General features: G+C 40.7%; 1 protein-coding gene across 1 annotated transcript in view; it reads right to left on the bottom strand.

Moving 5' to 3' along the window:
- The window catches only part of SERHL2 (serine hydrolase like 2), a gene marked incomplete at both ends in the record, with an annotated part of 881,593 nt that overhangs the window by 279,684 nt on the left and 587,428 nt on the right, over positions 1–14,481 (bottom strand). The gene's annotated exons all lie outside the window — the stretch shown is intronic.

Raw genomic sequence — 14,481 nt, 5'->3', positions numbered from 1 at the left:
ATGAGGCATGCTACAAAAGACTTTCTTCCCATGCTAGAAGATACCTCTCTCTCTCTGCTCCTCTCTCCTCCTGAGCATGTTTATGAAGTGGCAGCATTATATGAACAAAACAGAAGCCATTTAACAGGTGACCATGGACATGCTGAAATGTTCTGCTTTCTGCAGTATAATATTGTTCTACTTACAGTCAGGTCCATAGATATTGGGACATCAACACAATTCTAATCTTTTTGGCTCTATACACCACCACAATGGATTTGAAATGAAACAAAGAAGATGTGCTTTAACTGCAGACTTTCAGCTTTAATTTGAGGGTATTTACATTCAATTTAAGTGAAAGGTGTAGGAATTACAACAGTTTGTATATGTGCCTCCCACTTTTTAAAGGACCAAAAGTAATGGGACAATTGGCTGCTCAGCTGTTCCATGGCCAGATGTGTTTTATTTCTCATTATACCATTTAGAAGGAGCAGATAAAAGGATCAGAGTTAATTTCAAGTCTGCTGCTTGCATTTGGAATCTGTTGCTGTCAACTCTCAATATGAGATCCAAAGAGCTGTCACTATCAGTGAAGCAAGCCATCATTAGGCTGAAAAAAAACAAAACAAACACATTAGAGAGATAGCAAAAACATTAGGTGTGGCCAAATCAACTGTTTGGAACATCCTTAAAAAGAAAGAACGCACCGGTGAGCTCAGCAACCTCAAAAGACCCAGAAGACCATGGAAAACAACTGTGGTGGATGACCGAATAATTATTTCCCTGGTGAAGAAAACACCCTTCACAACAGTTGGCCAGATCAAGAACACTTGATCAGGAGGTAGGTGTATGTGTGTCAAAGTCAACAATCAAGAGAAGACTTCACCAGTGAATACAGAGGGTTCAACACAAGATGTAAACCATTGGTGAGCCTCAAAAACAGAAAGGCCAGATTAGAGGTAGCAAAACAACATCTAAAAAAGCCTTCACAGTTCTGGAACAACATCCAATGGACAGATGAGACCAAGATCAACTTTTACCAGAGTGACGGGAAGAGAAGAGTATGGAGAAGGAAAGGAACTGCTCATGATCCAAAGCATACCACCTCATCAGTGAAGCATGGTGGTGGTAGTGTCATGGCATGGGCATGTATGGCTGCCAATGGAACTGGTTCTCTTGTATTTATTGATGATGTGACTGCTGACAAAAGCCGCAGGATGAATTCTGAAGTGTTTCGGGCAATATTATCTGCTCATATTCAGCCAAATGCTTCAGAACTCATTGGACGGCGTTTCACAGTGCAGATGGACAATGACCCGAAGCATACTGCAAAATTAACCAAAGGGTTTTTTAAGGGAAAGAAGTGGTATGTTATGCAATGGCCAAGTCAGTCAACTGACCTGAATCCGATTGAGTATGCATTTCACTTGCTGAAGACAAAACTGAAGGAAAAATGCCCCAAGAACAAGCAGGAACTGAAGACAGTTGCAGTAGAGGCCTGGCAAAGCATCACCAGGGATGAAACCCAGCGTCTGGTGATGTCTATGCGTTCCAGACTTCAGGCTGTAATTAAGTATTAAAAAGTGAAAGTTTGATTTAAGATTGTTAATCTGTCCTATTACTTTTGGTCCCTTGAAAAGTGGGAGGCACATATACAAACTGTTGTAATTCCTACACCGTTCACCTGATTTGGATGTAAATACCCTCAAATTAAAGCTGAAAGTCTTCAGTTAAAGGACATCTTGTTTGTTTCATTCCAAATCCATTGTGGTGGTGTATAGAGCCAAAAGGATTAGAATTGTGCCGATGTCCCAATATTTATGGACCTGACTGTAACTGGGAGTATTGATAAGTGTAGTAGTGTCCACTCCAATCCACTGTCTAGCTTTTTTCTAGCAGTTTTGCACTGACTGTAGTAGTTGCAGTGACTGCCATACTGCAGAGGTAGTCCACTGACTCCAGTCCAATCCACTGTGTAGCTATTGCCTAGCTTTTTTTCCTAGCAGTTTTGCACTGACTGCAGTAGTTGCACTGAGTGCCATACTGCAGACTGCAGAGGTATTCCACTTACTCCAGTCCAATCCGCTTTGTAGCTGTTGTGTTGCCTATCTTTGTGTAGCTATTGCCTAGCTTTTTTTTCTAGCAGTTTTGCACTGACTGCAGTAGTTGCTGTTGAGTGCCCTACTGCAGAGGTAGTCCACTGACTCCAATTCAATCCACTGTCTAGCTGTTGCCTAGTTTTTTTCAAGCAGTTTTGCAGTGACTGTAGTAGTTGCAGTGACTGCCATACTGCAGAGGTAGTCCACTGACTCCAGTCCAATCCACTGTGTAGCTATTGCCTAGATTTTTTTCCTAGCAGTTTTGCACTGACTGCAGTAGTTGCTGTGAGTGCCCTACTGCAGAGGTAGTCCACTGACTCCAATCCAATCCACTGTCTAGCTGTTGCCTAACTTTTTTTTCTAGCAGTTTTGCACTGACTGCAGTAGTTACAGTGAGTGCCCTACTGCAGAGGTAGTCAACTGACTCCAATCCAATGTCTAGCTGTTGTCTAGCTTTTTTTCTAGCAGTTTTGCACTGACTGCGCTAAAATTATTGCAGTGAGTGAGTGCACTACTGCAGCAGTTAATTATGCATTAATGCACAATCAGATGATGTGAAACTGATGTCCCTGCAACTGCACTTTTCCTATCAGTTTTCATGCATTTAAGGTGTGAAGAACGAGCCCTTAATATTAAAAATGTTAATAAATAAAGATTAACATGTTCAGTAACAGATTTGTGTCGAAATTTGTGTTTATTTTGCAAAATTTTAAATGTGCAAAAATATTGGCCAATATCAGCCGATACCGATATGAGATCGCCAAAATATCGGTATCGGCAACGAAAAAACAATATTGGTCGATCACTAGTACTCAGGTACACTGATGAGCTGCAGAGAGGTACTCTGACTGGCTAGAGACAGATACTCGGGTAATCTGATGGGCTGCAGATAGGTACTCAGGCACTCTAGGCTGAAGACAGGTACTCGGGTACTCTGGGCTGGAGACAGGTACTCGGGTACTCTGATGACAGGTACACAGTTAATACGATGACAGGTACACGGTTAATATGACAGGTACTCGGGCACGCCAATGACAATCAGATGTACTCAGAGTACCTGTCATCGGAGTACCCGAGTACCTGTCATCAGAGTACCCGAGAACCTGTCCCCAGCCCATCAGGGTACCCGAGTACCTGTCATCAGAGTACCTGATGGGCTGGTGGCAGGTACTCAGGTACACAGCCAGTCATGTAATGTCATTGGCTCTTTACCCTCAATGGGGATGGACTGTGTAAGAGTGACACTTTCCTTCCCCGATCACCGCTCTGCACAAGTACAGTGCATGTTACATAGTTAGTCAGGTTGAAAAAAGACACAAGTCCATCCGGTTCAAAAAAAAAAACAGTATTGAAAACCCAACCATACAATCCCATATACACAATCCTATACCCGCTGTTGATCCAGAGGAAGGAAAAAATAAACCCCATCAAAGCATGATCCAATTTGCTGCAGCAGGGGACAAAAAATTCCTTCGTGATCCCCCGAGAGGCAATCGGATATTCCCTGGGTCAACTTTACCTAAAAAAAAAATTTAGTACCCATTTATATTATGTACACCTAAGAAAGAATCCAGGCCTTTTTTAAAGCAATCTAGCTGGCTGTGATTGGACACAGCTGGTCACATGGTAAAGAGACATTTTTTATTGGCTCTTTACACTAATCGGGGATGGGCTGTGTCCCGAGAGACACGCCTCACCTCCGATTGGCGCGTTGCGTGCCCCCAGGGGTGCAGGGGAGCGGCGAGAACAGGCAGACGTCATATGAAGTCAGCCCGGAGGGAGGAAGCATCTCTGCCGGCATCATTTTACAATGCTAGGTCTGGTAGATGTATTTCATGCTAGGCACAGCACTTTCTCAAATAGACATGTGCATAATGGAAAAATTTGTTTAGTTACTATTCAGTATATACATAATTTAGTTTAGTTAAATTTGCTTAATTTAATTTTGAATTCGTTAAGTTTATTCGAATTTGAATTGATTAAAATTTTCCAAATTTGCTCAAATTCGGAAAATTTAAAACTGTTCAAATTCGAATTGAATTTTATTCAAAATTTGAATTTTGGAAGATGGTTATATTCTTTCAATTTCATACCATTCTAGTCTTTTTTATATTCTATTTTTTTCTGTTCTATACTATCTATTATATTCTATTATTTACTATTCTCTTTGAATTTTAATTTATTCTATTCAAAATCAGAATTTTTTCTATTCGAAATTTGAATTTTGGAAAACAGTTATATTGCTATGAAATAAATTACATTTAAAACCCGCGCTACTAGTGCTAAATAACTCAATATCTGTGTTACAAATTTAATTAATGCAGCTGCTGTGCATCTAAGTTAATCTTAGAGAAATATGTAGAGTAAAATTAAAACAGCGCTAGCATTTCATATAAATTGTGAATGCAATAATATTAATTAATATATAAATATATAAAAACAAACATATATTACAAAAATTGGTGAACAATCCTTATTAGTGATGTGTCCAATAAAGTGCAAGGTTATTAATTAATATAAATGTAAAACCAGCATATATTGCAACAAATTGATAAAACAGTCCTTAAATAATAACGTGTCCAATAAAGTGCTCAGATGCAGAAACCGATCGTTCAAACGATGCTCAAGTCAGTGGCCAGACCCTCTAGGTTCCCTACTCACCACAAATATGAGTCTCAAGCGCTTGATATGATCATAGATGACTTTGGCAACCAGGCTCTTAGTAGGGATAATTCCAAGATTATAGATGCCTTCTATGGGATCGCTCTGAATTAGGCCTCCGTTACTCCCAGATAAAAGAGAAAAGGACCAATAGTGTAGTATGTTTTGGATATTTATTCCCCAAAGCGCTTGAGACTCATATTTGTGGTAAGTAGGGAACCTAGAGGGTCTGGCCACTGACTTGAGCACCGTTTGAACGATCGGTTTCTGCACCTGAGCACTTTATTGGACACGTTATTATTTAAGGACTGTTTTATCAATTTGTTGCAATATATGCTGGTTTTACATTTATATTAATTAATAACCTTGCACTTTATTGGACACATCACTAATAAGGATTGTTCACCAATTTTTGTAATACATGTTTGTTTTTATATATTTATATATTAATTAATATTATTGCATTCACAATTTATATGAAATGCTAGCGCTGTTTTAATTTTACTCTACATAGTTATATTGTTATATTCTTTTCTATTGTTTATTCTATTCTTTTCTATTTGAATTAGCATTGATTCTGTTTGAAATTAGAATTTTGGAATATGGTTATATTCTTTCTATTCTATTGTTTTTTTCTATGTTATTCTTTTCTATTCTTTTATTTTCTATTATATTCAAACTTATTATTTTTATTTTATTCTATTCTATTCTTTTCTATTGGAATTTGAATTTATCTATTCGAAATTCGGAAAGTTTTATTCTATTTTATTATATTCTGTTTTTCTATTCTATTCAATTATTTTCTATTGTATTCAACTTTGAATTTATTTTATTTGAAATTCGAATTTCAGAAGAGGGTTTTATTCTTTATATTCTAGTTTTTATTATATTTCTTTATTTTCTATTCTATTTTATTCTTTTATTTTCAATTATATTTTGTTCTGTTTTACTATATTCTTTTCTAGTCTATCCCTTTTTTTCCTATTCTATTTTTTTTGTATTCTGTTCTGTTTTACTCTATTATATTCTTTTATTTTCTATTCTTTTTTATTCTATTCCTTTATTTTCTATTCTATGGTATTCTCTATTAGAATTCGAAACTATTCAAATTTGAATTTGGAAACCTATTCAAATTTGAATTAGAAAACTATTCAAATCTGAAAACTATTCAAATTTAAATACATTCGTTTTTTTAATCGTTTTCGAATTCTAATAGTTTTCGGATTCTAAAACTATTTGAATATTGTACAAAATTTAGCTTTGTTGTCTCGGATTCATTTAAATTTGTTACTATTGTAATTTGGAAGTTCAGATATGTAACAAAAAATCAGTTTGAATTTGAATTATTTCAAATTTGAAATATCTTAATAATAACATCCAAGAAGTCGACACATTTCATAAAGTCTGCTTCCTCAGGACCTTTTATTTTGGTAGTAGAGATATATTATGACGACTTGAGAGCCTTAACCACTTGCCTACAGTGCACTTTCACCCCCTTCCTGCCCAGACTGATTTTCAGCTTTCAGCGCTCTCACACTTTGAATGACAATTACTCAGTCATGCAACACTGTACCCATAAACAATTTGTGTCCTTTTTTTCACACAAATAGAGCTTTCTTTTGATGGTATTTAATCACTACTGGGTTTTTTATTTTTTTATAAATAAAAAAAGACTGAAAATATTGTGAAAAAACACATTTTTCTTTGTTTCTGTCATAAAATTTAGCAAATGAGTAATTTTTCTTCACAAATTTTGGCCAAAATTTATACAGCTACTTATCTTTGGTAAAAATAACCCAAATAAGTGTATATTATTTGGTCTTTGTGAAAGTTATAGAGTCCACAAGTTATGGTGCTAATCATTGAAAATTGATCACACTTGACCACACCTGATGTACTGAAGGCCTATCTCATTTCTTGAGACACTAAAAAGTCAGGAAAGTACAAATACCCCCCAAATGACAACTTTTTGGAAAGTAGACATTCCAAGGTATTTAATAAGGGGCATTGTGAGTTTTTTGAAGTTGTCATTTTTTCCCACAACTCTTTGCAAAATGAAGATTTTTTTTTTTTTTTTACTTCAATTAATTTTTATTTGGTTTTCGCAACAAAAAACAATCACATAAGAAACACAATAAGTTGATGCAAGATAATAATAATAGAAAGAAGGAAAGAAAGGGAAAAAAAAAAAAAAAAGAGAAAAAAAAAGAGCAGAAGAGACTATTGTACGATGAGGTATGTTAATCACAATACATTATGACATTAAGTATAGCAAGAACAGGAAACGAGGAGGTCTAATACTGTATACGTTCAAAACCTAGGAGACTACCCAGGAAATATATAGGAGATACATAAGAGATACCCCAAGGGGGGGAAAAAAAAACAAAAACAGAGAATGCCAAGACAGATCCGGAGGTATACGTCAATTTTTTTTACAAATTGACGTATTAACAGGTTATTTCTCTCACACAGCATATGTATACTTGCAACTACACCCCAAAACACATTCTACTACTCCTCCTGAGTATGGTGATACCACATGTGTGAGACTTTTTCACAGCCTGGCCACATACAGAGGCCTAACATCCAAGTAGTACTGTCCGGCATTCTAGGAGCACAAATTACACATATAATTTCCTGACAACCTATCGCACTTTTGAAGGCCCTGGAGCACCAGGACAATGGAAACCCCCATAAAATGACCCCATTTTGGAAAGCAAACAGCCCAACATATAATTTTTGAGGCATAATGAGTCTTTTGAATATGTCATTTTTTTCCACAAGTTTTTGGAAAATGTGGAAAGAAAATGAAAACACATTTTTTTTTACACAAAGCTGTCCATTTATGCAATATTTCTAACACATAGCATGTACATAGCAAAAATTGCACCTCAAAATACATTCTGCTATTCCTCCTGAGTATGGCGATACCACATGTGTAACACTTTTTTTCACAGCCTGGCCACATACATAGGCCTAACATCCAAGTAGCACTTTTCACAAAGTTGTCCATTTATCTACTTTAAGATTGGGCCTATTTTTGACACTTGGTGTTTACAAGCTAAAATCATTTTTTTTTGCTAGAAAACTACTTAGAACCCCCAAACATTATATATTTTTTTTAGCAGAGACCCTAGAGAATAAAATGGAGATCGTTGCAATATTTTTTATCACACCATATTTGCGGAGCAGTCTTCCAAATGAGATTTTTTTGAAAAAAATTCACTTTTTTGAACTAAAAAAATAAGAAAACAGTAAATTTAGCCCAATTTTTTTCCATAATGTGAAAGATAATGTTACGCCGAGTAATTAGATACCCAACATGTCATGCTTCAAAATTGCGCATGCTCATAGAATGGCGCCAAACATTGGTACTTAAAAATCCCCATAGGCAACATTTTAAAAATTTCTGCAGGTTAACAGCTTAGAGTTGCAGAGGAGATCTAGGGCTCAAATTATTGCTCTCACTCTAACGATCGCGGAGATACCTCACATGTATGGTTTGAACACCGTTTACATATGTGGGCGCGACTTGCGTATGCGTTTGCTTCTGTGCGCAAGCTAACGGGGACAGGGCGCTTTAATTTTTTTTTCCTATTTATTTTATTTATTATTTTTTTATTTTTACACAGTTTAAAAAAAAAATGTTTTGATCATTTTTATTCCTATTACAAGGAATGTAAACATCCCTTGTAATAGAAATAGGCATGACAGGTCCTCTTTATTGTGAGATCTGGGGTCAAAAAGACCTCACACCTCACAACTACACTAAAAAAAAAAAAGTGGCCCTTTAAACCGGTTGCTAGGCAACATCTTTTGACGTAGCTCCGGTCCTCCAAGACCATAGAGTCCATCTTGCCCTCACTCGACTTCCTGTCTCTGAGGATCCGGGACCGGATAGTTTTCCCCGCTGCCGGCGGGTCCGGTAAGCTGGGAAAATGTTTGGGACGCGGCAGGAGGGGGGGGGGCACCTCTTCCCCTGCACCGTAAGGGTAATTTCGCGGCGAATCCACCACTGGGACCACCCTTATCTGAAAGCCGACCGCCCGCCGTTTCAAAAAATACCGGGGTTATGGCAGCTATCTGCTGCCATAACCCCAGTATTTAGCTTTTAATGGCCGACGCATATAGTCGTTAGGCGGTCAGTGATTGCATGCTTATGGCAAACAGGTGACGATGACTGATGGGGTGACAGGTGACAATGACTGATGGGGTGACAGGTGACAATGACTGATGGGGTGACAGGTGACAATGACTGATGGGGTGACAGGTGACGATGATTGATGAGGTGACAAGTGACGATGATTGATGGGGTGACAGATGACAATCACTGACGGGGTGACAAGTGACGATGATTGATGGGGTGACAAGTGACGATCACTGATGGGGTGACAAGTGACGATGATTGATAGGGTGACAGATGACGATGACTGATGGGGTGACAGGTGACGGTGATTGATGGGGTGACAGGTGACAGGCGATGGTCACTGATAGGTGACAGGTGACCGGCGATGGTGCACGGCGGTACTGATGGCAGTCTCTGGTGACCGGTGAACTTTAGGCTACGTTCACATGTGAGCGTAGCGATCATGGGCAGAATCACTGCGATTCTGCCCACGATCAAGAAATCATTGCAAATGGCGGGACACCTGTGCATTGCCCGTGATTTGCAATAGCACCCCAAACGCTGTGCGATGTTGCTGCGATTTCCGCCTGCCTGAATCGAGGAAACATCACGCAAACAACGCATGACGCCCCAAAGAAGCTCTTGTACCTTTTTTGGGCGTCATGCGTTGTTTGTGCAGGTGGAAATCGTGGCATCGCACAGCGTTTGGGGTGCTATGGCAAATCACGGGCAACGCACAGGCGTCCCACAATTTGCAATGATTTCCGGATCGCGGGCAGAATCGCGATGATTCTGCCCGCGATCGCTACGCTCACATGTGAACGTAGCCTTATGGGTGTCAATTTCTGGGCACTGATGAGGTGACTGTTGGGTGACAGGGGCAATTGGGGGGGGGGGGGCTGAGGACTGTGTGGGGACATTTATTGGTGTGATTTTACTTTTACAGGTACACAGAGCAGTAACTCACTATTTCTTGCTCTGCTCTCCTCACACTGGAAGCTGTGTGAGGGGAGAAGAGCTAGTAACAGTGAGTTACTGCTCTTTGTTTACATTTTGTGATCGGCTGTGAATGGATTCACAGCCGATCACTTAGTAAACAGTCACTGTCAGTGACTGTTTACTACTGCCGGTGACAGCTGTGTTCCTACGGAACACAGTGCCACCGACATGACCGCGCTGCGCGCTCCCGATTGCGCATGCGCGGTCATCTTCCGGCTCCTCTATTGTGATCGGCTGTGTCATTGGAACACAGCCGATCACGTGGGAAACAGCCATGCCCATTGGCTGTTTCCCCCCTGCCGGTGACGGGGGGTGTCCTGGGGACACCCCGACACCGGCAGTGCAGGGCGGCGCGCACACGATCGCGCGCCTGCCCTGTTTTCTGGGATCACGTCATATGACGTCTTCCCAGAATAATGGTCGCACCGCTCCGCCGTCAATTGACGGCGGGCGGGCGGCAAGTGGTTAAGCAAATGGCCGATTGGTGCAACATTTAAAGTGCATAGAATATGGAGTGTTTGTTGTATGCCAGTTTCTATGCGGGCAAAAAAATCAAATTCAAACACTGAGGTCAGGGAGAAGAGAAAGTTTCCTACAGGTAGAGTGAAGTAACAAGGCACCAACAGACATGACAAACCGTTCTCATAAAGATGTACCTGTAAATATCCAAAAAGGAGAGACTGGGCTACAAATCCCACAGGTGAATGATAGATACTAAAAATCAATAGCAGTGCCAGACAGCAGAGCCTCCAAATCAGTCTAAAGGCGGTCCTACATCCAAAGGGCATATCTGTCTGATGTGTCTCTTTGGCCATGCAAAATGAATGCTAAATGCAGATATAGTGAACAGATTACATTAAGATAGGGTTAAAGTGGTATTAAACCCAAAACCAAAAATGCATTATATTGCAGATTATCAATCATTAGATGTGGTGGCCGCATCAGTTTTCTTTTCTTTGGCTTTCTTTTCCCCTTTGTTTTCACCTGGTGAACTGGCCAGTAAGACACCTCTCATATTAGTGTGACACAACTCAGGATGAGTGAGAACAGTAGACAGCAGCATTGTCAGTCTGGGGGGAGGGTAGTGTTAAATGTATTTTCAGATTTAGATACACTAACAAATTTAAGCTAAACTCCAGCTCACACTTTGTAATCAGTTACAGTGTTTTTCTTTCCTTTTGGGATAAATGTTTTACATTATCTCTTTATATCTGTACTCTATGCATAACTAACTCCTGCGCCCTGCACTGTTGTGTGTTACTTAACCCTGATCCCTGCACTCTGTGTGTTTCCTACTCCTGCCCACTACACTCTGTGCATTACTATAGACTCCTGTATTCAGTGAGTTCCTTACTCTTAACCCCTGCACTCTGGGAGTTAGTTATTCTCTACCCCTGGATTCTGTATGTTACTTACCCCTTACCTCTAAACTCTGTGCATTACACAGTCTCTACTCAGAGTAGGCTTAGCTTTCTCTCTTCTAAGCCTCTCCCACTATTAGGCACAATTTGACCACCCTCATCAATCAATTCAGCATGCCACGATAATACCCTACCCCACACCCTTTACCAGTGGGTGTGGTTAGCAGGGTGTCCCAAGATTTTATTTTAGAGATCTTGCCACTCTAATTTAACCACTTCTGGACTGGAAGGATTTGCCCCCTTAATGACCAGGCCATTTTTTGCGACTCGGCATTGCATTACTTTAACGGAAAACTGTGCGGTCGTGCAACACTGTACTGAAATAAAATTGATGTTCTTTTTTTCCACAGATAGAGTTTTCTTTTTATGGTATTTGATCACCTGTGCGATTTTTATTTTTTGCGCTAAAAACAAAAAAAGCGACAATTCAGAAAAAAAAAACCAATATTTTTCACATTCTGCTAAATCATTCCCCTCCAAAAAACCCCCATAAAAATCTAAATTTTTCATCATTTTAGGCCAATTTGTATTCTGCTACATATTTTTGGTAAAAGAAAAATTTATGTCATTTTTATTTACAAATTTTTTAACTAGTAATGGCGGCGATCTGCGATTTTTAGCGGGACTATGACATTGGAGCGGACAGATCGGACCCCTGACATTTTTGGGGGACAAGTGACATTGCTACAGTAATCAGTGCTAAAAATATGCACTATTACTGTAATAATGACAGTGGCAGGTAAGGCGTTAACCTAGTGGGTGATCAAAGGGTTAAATGTGAGCCTAGGGGAGTGTTTATTAACGGTGGGGGAGGGGCTTGTGAAATGACCATAGAAACCTGTGATCCTATATAGAAGGATCACAGGCGCTCTGTGATCATTTCAGAGAGAATGATCAGCTGTGTTTACAACAGCTGACCGTCCTTCTCTCTCAGCGGGGAGCGATGGCGGGTGCCCAGCAGCATTCGCGGCCAACGGCCCCGTGCATCGGCATCCCTTCTGCCCCTGCACCGAGCATGCAACTGATGTAGGGCTACGTTGGTTCATGCAGGAGGGCCAGGCGGCTGCAGTAAATGTGTAGCGAGCGATCCAGAAGCAGTTAAATCCCTCCAAAATTATTCCACAGTCATTGGTGGTCAGTAGCATTTTAAAACCCCCATCCTTACCCCCATTATTTGTGATTGCTGGCACTTTAAATCCTTCTAGAAACAATCCCACAAAATTGCAATTAGGCGAACTTCAAAGAAGTTTGAATGCTGAACCCCAAATCTCTCAAATGAAAAGTTACTGGGACAGTCCCACTCTGTATGCTACTGGGGATACAGAGTGGGACTGTCCCACTCTGTATCCCCAGTAGCACTGCTCCTCTGTATATCCAATACCATCGCTCCTCTGTGTCCCCAAAAGCACCACTCCTCTGCACCTCTCTAGCACTGGCACTTGCTCCACTGCATTCCCAATAGCACCACTCCACTGCATCTCTATAGCACCGACACCGCTCTACTGCATTCTCAATAGTGCGGCTCCACTGCATTCCCAATAGCACAGTTCCACTGCATTCCCAATAGCACTGCTGCTCTGCATCTCTATAGCACCGGTACAGCCCAACTGCATTCACAATAGCACTGCTCCTCTGCATCTCTAAAGCACCGGCACCGCTCCACTGCATTCCCAATAACTCCACTCCTCTGCATCTCTATAGCACCGCTCCTCTGCATTCCCAATAGCATCGCTCATCTCTGCATTCCCCCTTTCCTAATTGCATTGCTCCTTTCTCTGATTTACCCCATTCTAAATGGCACCACACCTTTTGCATTCCCCCATTCCCAACAGCACCGCTCCTCTCTCTGCATTCCCCCATTCCCAATAGCACTGCTCTTCTCTCTGCATTCCCCCATTACCAATAGCACCGCTCCTCTCTCTGCATTCCCCCATTACCAATAGCACCGCTCCTCTCTCTGCATTCCCCCATTCCCAATAGCACAGCTCCTCTCTCTGGATTCCCCCTTACCATATAGCACGGCTCCTCTGAATTTCCCCATTCCCAATAGCACAACTCCTCTCCCTGCATTCCCCTGTTCCCAATAGCACCGCTCCTCTCTCTGCATCCCCCCATTCCCAATAGCACAACTCCTCTCTCTGCATTCCCCCATTCCATATAGCACGGCTCCTCTGAATTTCCCCATTTCCATTAGCACAACTCCTCTCTCTGCATTCCCCTGTTCCCAATAGCACCGCTCCTCTCTCTGCATCCCCCCATTCCAAATAGCACAACTCCTCTCTCTGCATCCCCCCATTCCCAATAGCCCAACTCCTCTCTCTGCATTCCCCCATTCCCAATAGTAAGCTCCTCTTCATTCTCAATAGCACCAAGCCTAGCAACACCATGACGTCACCACTGGCCTCCCGTCCCCTCTCCGACTCCAGTCTGAGCCAGCACATGCGCAACTCTGAAGCCAGCCCACATCCATATTTTTTACAGCCAGTGCCATCAATAATGGACTTTTATGGACAGTGTAAAAATTGGATAGTTTTTACAAACTGTCCATACATTTACGGACAGTTGGCAACCATGGAGTCAATGCAAAAAAATAAAAATAAAAAATGCATGCAGTCCCGCTAAAAATGAATATCAAACCCTTAATCTAAGCATGCAGTCTGGTTGGCCAGGAAAGGAGGGAGACACACAAGCATACAAAAGTAACTTAGAAAGACACCCAAAGGTTTGTTTGTTTAACAAAAAGATCAGGCACATATGACAGATCCCGACAGTACTCATAGCCAAATGATATTGGGCTGTGATATCACTGCTGTCCCTCCCTTACATGGCTAGGGATTCTAGGTGATGTCAGCAGTTCCTAGGGACACAGTGGGTGCAAACACCCAATGCTTCTGCCCTTCCAATGCAAACAGTGACAGCAGGAAGAAATACTGCTTTTATATAAGACTTTTAGCTGTCGCTAAACCTATATATATCCCTATTCATGGATAACACCAAGTTTAGCCAGAGATAAAAAAAAAGTATTGGGGTTGATTTAATAAAACTGGAGAGTGCAAAATCTGGTGCAGCTTTGTTTTGTAGCCAATCAGATTCTAATTTCAACTTTTTTGGTTAAGCTTTGACATAAAAAAATAAAACTGGAAGCTGATTGGTTTCTATACAGTGCTGTACCAGATTTTGTACTCTCCAGTTTTAG

The sequence above is a fragment of the Pelophylax lessonae genome (genome assembly GCF_965119305.1).
Source record: "Pelophylax lessonae genome assembly, chromosome: 8".
Classification (NCBI taxonomy): domain Eukaryota; kingdom Metazoa; phylum Chordata; class Amphibia; order Anura; family Ranidae; genus Pelophylax; species Pelophylax lessonae.
This window is presented reverse-complemented; position numbering and strand designations above follow the sequence as displayed.